Raw genomic sequence first — 6,585 nt, 5'->3', positions numbered from 1 at the left:
GATTCATGGAATAGTTTCTTAGATGTATTGCCCTATCCCAGGTGTTGGGACCCTTTCAACGGGATTAGTGGAATCTTTATGATCAAAACCCTGAATCTGATCCGGTTTCACCTCTAATAGCGGTTTTTTCCTGCAATTTTATTTTCGGGGTTTTCTGCTTTTTTTATTTCCATTTTCGTTTCTCCTTTCATTTTTCTTTCTTTCTTTTAAGTCATTCACAATTCAAGAATAATTTTTGAATTTCATGAACTTATTTTGAATCTCGCAAACATTTTTCCCTAAATGCGAGAACATTTCTTGCATTTTGGGATTTTTTAAACATGTTTTAAATTCATTAAAACTTTTTGAAATGTGAGACTTTTAAAATTGTGTTTTTTAACTCATGAAATTTTGAAAATTATGATTTTTTAGTTCACTAACTTTTTTGAAATTTTAAAAACATTTTTTATATTTTCGATTTATTTGAATTCATGAACATTTTTGTTCTCTAGATTTTTATTGAAATCGTGAACATTTATAATATTTGTGAAAATTTTACAAATTGCGCAAACATTGTCATTTTTAAAATCCGTGAACATTTTTTGAATTTCGAAATATTTTTAAATTCACAAATATATTTTGTTTTTGAGGAATTTATTTGAATCTATGATATTCTACAATATTTAGGTTTTTGAAAGGATTTTTGTATAAAATTTAAAAGGTAGTAAAAAGGGAAAAAATAAACGTAAAAGAAAATGGCGCCCGCGCCCAATAATGGGCTGGACGAAATCGGGCAGGGGAGTGCGCGTTTGGTAGGTGTTCTCCGACCCGCGCGGTCGCAGACGAGAGCGGCGACAAGCCCTCAAAAAAAAAAAGACGAGAGCGGCGACCGAGCAGGCAGGGAGGCCGGCGGCGACCACGACGGCGACCGGCGGCTGCGCAGGTGCCTTCCTCCCCTCTTCCCCATCTCCGACCCATCCCGCATCCCTGATGCCGTAGCTCCTTCCCCCCGCCATGGAGGTCAGCGGCGCCCCAGGACCGGCGCGCGCCGCTCCCGCCGTGCCCCGCAATCCCGTCGCACGCCCCGCCGTCCTCCCCGCCCGCCCTGCCATCCTCCATGTCCGCTCCCTTACGTTCAGCCCTCTGCTTAGCTCCTCTTATGCCGCCACTACTGCATCTCTGACACTAGCGGTATTATGCAGCAGCCACTGGTTCGTTAATGCATTCTTGATGTTTCAGGGTGTTAAATTGGTCTTAAGCTTCAATCTAGTATTGCAGATCATCACACCATGTTCACCGTTTCTTGCTCAGTGATTGATGTCTTATCAGATTTGTTATCGGGCCCAAATTGCAAACTGTACTTCCACCAATCTAGCTTTGCTTATCAGATACATAACGAAACAAACTTGCAACTAGCATATCATACTGAGAAGTCTTAAAACTTAGAACAAGGATAAAAGAAGGAAGAAAGACAGAAAGATAGGGTTGGCCCGTAGTACATAATCTGCATAAGTTGGTGGAACTCAAGTGTCCATCAGCCTGGAGCCCTGGACATTGGTACTAGCATATTAGTGTTCCATAGTTTGAGGTGACTAAGCCGGGCTGGGAGCACTGTCATGCCGATGGAGGGATTTACTTACCGGACATTGGAAACCTCCTGCTACGTGCTTTACCACTTCAGCCCAGCTATGATCTTCCAATAAATGGTGGCGACGTAATCTACTTTCTGCTCCCAAGGTGCGAGCTCTGTGAATGTTATTTTCCAACTCAATTGGAAATCATGTTGATGATTATATTTCCACAAAACAACCAGAACAGTTTGGTTTTAAATACAAGAAGCATTTAAATAGCATGTAGAACCAGTTCTTGCACAACATGAGGAAGCACCAACTTATCACCCCATTTCCTGTTTTCCTTAGAACATATAGATATGACGTGTATGCAGTCCAGTCCACTAATTATTCAGATTGCATTGCAAACGCCCTTTTATACATTCTAAGCTTTTAATTTTTCATCCAGGTGGCTGCACATATCCTCCAGAATTTTACCTTCTATTTTACTAGCGCACCATCGCCACAACCGGCGCCTCTGCTGCCGCCTCAATGGACTTGAACTCCGACGATGACTCAGACTCCGAGTTCGACGAGGACCTCCAGGAGGATCTTGACCTGGTCCGCCGCTCCTGCATCATTGCCGGCGCTGACCCAGACGCCGCCGTCGCACAGGCCTCCTCCTATCTCGTCGCCCCTGCGACGACACAGCGGTGGCTTGTCGGACAAGGAGGAGGAGGACGAGGACCTCGCCCTCGTTCGCAGCATCCGCGAGAACCTTCACCTGAACAAGGCCTCGCCCTCCTCGCCGCGCCCGATCTGCATCTGGCCGCCTTCCGACACGGAGGATGATGAAGAGGATGGCCTCGAGACGCTCCGCGCGATACAGCGCCGCTTCTCGCACTACCATTCTGGTGAGACCACTCACGATCCGGTTCTTCCGAGTTCCAGTTTGGAAGTGCCTGGTGAGTGTTTTCGGCTTGTTCGGGACTTTGTGTGCATTCGCATTTCTTTTGTGTATGGACATGTCTGTTTGATGGTACATCAAGGATAGTACGATATAGCCTGGTAATCCCTATTCTAGATAGATATCTCAAAATACCATGAGAAACTTCCAAGCTGAATTTTGATTACATTTAATCATAAAATATTCAGTGCATTTCGTTTGGTATGAAAGAAGTATCTGATTGCCATTTTTGAGTATTTCTGATTTTATACTGTTCTGAATTTTATGTAGCAATGATGTCTTATAAAGGCTAGTAACTAAAACATGCTACATCTGTAGTAACTTCCATACAGTGTTAGCTTTGAATGTTAAACTATGGGCTGTGCTAACACAATATGTAGTGTTATCCTGATACTAGAATTGCAATGCATGAGAATAACCCATTACAAACTCTGTCGACAAATTAGATGCAATATATGGTTGATTTTCTGATTCACGAGTTATTACATGTAAGCAGAACCCTTTTCTCTTGAAGACACGCGTACCAGTATATAATCGAAAACTCAACATATACAATGTTATCATAATTCCTGAATAGTGTAAAAAGGCATATATGTCGATACATAAAGGGTCCCTTAATCTTTATTTACCTACTGAAGGTACCTCCACTGGTCCATTGGAAAACATGAAAAATGAGGCATCGAAAGAAGGGGACGATGAATTTATTGCACATCGACCTGGTGAAGAGGATGTACAGAACAAAAACACGAAAGCTCTCACTCAAACTGGGTTCCCCAAAGCTGCACTGTTGTTAGTAGATGCTCTCAAGAAGAACAGAGCATGCCAGAAGTTTATTAGAAGGAAGATGATTAACATTGAAGCAAAGATTGAAGTAAATAAGGATCTTAGGGATCGCGTCAAATGCCTTATGGACTATCAGTTAAGCTGCAGAAGATCATTTAGCAATTTTTTATGCCACAAGGTGGATCCTCGTGTTCGATTGATTTCCTCTAAAAAACAAACCGCACAATCCGCAATGGTAATAACGTCAGTATTTACAGCTGTGTATTGTATATTAGATAACATATATAATCACCTTATGATATATAGACTTATAGAGCACTTGCACCTTCTGTTGTTGATGTTCCTATTTGTTCTCTGAAAACGCCACGTAGTTATTAACTTTCATTACAGATTTTTCTACACCCACGCTTGTTTCCTGCATAAGATAGTTGTAAATACCTGTATGAAAAGGCGAATAGGTTTCGTATCCTAGTGCAAGTAGGAATGACATATGTTGGTGGTTTAAGTGTGTCACCTGTGCTATTATTTTCATTGCTCTCTTCAGGCAATGTTCCCTGAGATTATGTGATTGTTTGATTAGTAGAAATTCAAATATGAAATAGCATCCATTTGGATCTGGTAATCATCTACAACAAATTTTCATTGAATCGGACTTGCATATGTTGATTAGCAGGGTAGATCTCTATTGTATAAGAAGCTAGATGTTGATTTGCAACTATGTTGTGATAGCATTTTCAGTCATGTTGAGTCTGTTGACTAAATTACTTAAGATCCTTTTCTTGTTAACATGTATGTATTTTGTAGAATTTAATTGAATTGCTGTTCTTTATTTTAGGGATATTGAATTGCTATTCTATCACACTTAAATCAATTTATTTATTAGACAGATCAATTCTAAATATTGTTTCTATTGTACACGTACATATTCTTCCTCTGTTGCCCGAACCATTGTTTTCCATTTCATAATGGAGAGAATGGTACATAAAAACATAGTAGCTCGCGGATCATGGGAATATAGTCACATATTGCTCTGTCATGTGCATGAACATGACTCTCAAGTGATTATCTTTCTTGATTTTTAGGAACAGATAATATGCACTTACAAAAGAGTATTCTATTCTTGCAGAATAAATGTAAGATGTCTCCATTACTTCTTGGCCCAGCTGAGAACCCTCATATTGAAAAGTACAAAGTAGTTCTGAAGCAATTCCCAATGTCGCTTCAGAAGCATTCATGGTCAGATACAGAGAAAGACAGGCTTGCTAAAGGAATAAAGCAGCAGTATTAGGAAATGTTAATTAAGGACTCCATGAAGAATGGAAGGTTTGTCGAATTATTGAACTCTTTGCACCAATGTAGCATTTTCATCTTCTATTTCGGTCATGGATCTTGAATCATGACTTAATCACTTAATATCACATTGAACAACCCATTGTCATAGTTTATCAATTATTCTTTGCTAACACTTGAAGAGCACCCCTTTTTAAGCTTCAAGAGTGTTAAAAGTTTTGTACTCCCTATGTCCCAAAATAAGTGTCGTTGATTTAGCACAACTTTATACTAACTTTGTACTAAATCAACGACACTTATTTTGGTACGGAGGGAGTATCTGGTTCTAATAGCTATTTTCCATTTTTCTTGATGGTTTTCTATCAATATGAATTCAATGGGTTCCTGACTGAACTGTCTATAAATTATGAATTGACAGTCTTTATAGTCTCTATAGTTGTGCTACTGGGGTATTTGTTTTCCGCAAATTGAGATGTGGGTTTGATGCCAAACTTATGAGTTTTAATGTAATTTTACATGGTCTTCTGCTAGAAGATTTGACATGCAATCTTATTCTGTTATTCCTTTTTCGTTCTGCAGTTCCAGTGGTGACTTCAGTGCTGTAGATATGGCTTATGCACTGACGAACACTGGGGGTAATTTTGAGGCGACTCCTGAGATTCTCCGGTCAGTCTTGCCATTAGTAAACTGGGACTATATCACTGCTATGTACCTGCCTGGTCGATCCGGTGCTGAATGCGAATCAAGGTACTTTCCCTCTAGAAGATTTTTTTCCCTTCTAGCGCACGGAGCAATTTTCATTTCGCTCATCTTGCAAAAGTTTCACCAGATCTTACTTTGCCATCTCTCCTGATATTGTCATTTAACGTTTCTGCAATATGTGTCTGCATCTGTGTTTTCAATTGGTTAGTCCTAATTCAAGAAATTGTAATTTTATTCTCTAGGTGGCTAAACTATGACAATCCACTGATTAATCACAACGCCTGGACTGCATGTGAGGAGAAAAGACTTATACTAACTGTCCAAGAAAAAGGAATGCATAACTGGATTAATATTGCAGTTGCGTTGGGTACACAGAGAACACCTTTCCAGTGCCTTGCCCGTTATCAACGCAGTCTTAATCCCCACATATTGAAGTATAGCAGCACACCAAAGACTCAAGTTGTCGATTAGGTACAAGCTTATATATCTTTGTATCTTATATTAATGCTATATACGTAGTACTGACATCATGTTGTTTATGGCGAATGCTTTTGTGACTGCAGATGGCAATCAGTGACCAGTTTGGTTTCTTCTCTTCTACAGAGAGTTTCTTTTTTCCTCCATCAATATTGGTGGCCGCTCTAACTTTCTGAAGCTAGAGAAAAAGAAGACACAGGGGCAAAGGTTGTAAACATATCAAGTATGGTTTTACAGGCATAAGAGAGGATAAACTTTCTCATCTAGTCATTTTGCTTGTGTCTAGCAGGGTTATGAGCTGAAGGCGCATCAACTTGGCTTGCCCAAGGCTCTGTCTGATACAGTAGTTTGTGTTAAATTTCTGACCGAGTTGAGCAGAGCAATTTAAGACTAATTCATACCATGCTGTAAATTTGTTGCGCAAACAAACTGATGAACCAACAACTAAATTAAAACTTGGGCATACGAAACGACCAAGGGCTCCAGCCAAGTATCATCACAGTCACCAACATGGTAGTAGACACAAGTCACCTAGCAACGGCGGCTTTAACTTGGGTGTTTTACCTGCTCTAGCATGGTTGATGGTATTTTTACAGAACTAACAAAAAACTGCCAACAATTTGTTCTGCACCGATAGGGTTTTTGTGTTGGTTTGCCTGGTCGTTTGGCACAGAAAAATAAACACGCTCCAAGTGCTAGCTTCAGTTGGGTTCAAACAAACAAAGTGCAATCAATCAAGGATATGGGCACCAAAGTAAATTACAAAAGGGGATAATTGAGAGAAGGGGTGGGAAATGTGGGTGGGCCACACCACATATTCTTTCAACCATTCGATCT

General features: G+C 40.1%; 1 pseudogene; it reads left to right on the top strand.

Moving 5' to 3' along the window:
* The first annotated feature begins 827 nt into the window (after nucleotides 1-827).
* On the top strand, nucleotides 828-6,585 carry LOC119270580 (annotated as a pseudogene).

Source organism: Triticum dicoccoides, chromosome 3A (genome assembly GCF_002162155.2).
Source record: "Triticum dicoccoides isolate Atlit2015 ecotype Zavitan chromosome 3A, WEW_v2.0, whole genome shotgun sequence".
NCBI classification, from domain to species: domain Eukaryota; kingdom Viridiplantae; phylum Streptophyta; class Magnoliopsida; order Poales; family Poaceae; genus Triticum; species Triticum dicoccoides.
This window is presented reverse-complemented; position numbering and strand designations above follow the sequence as displayed.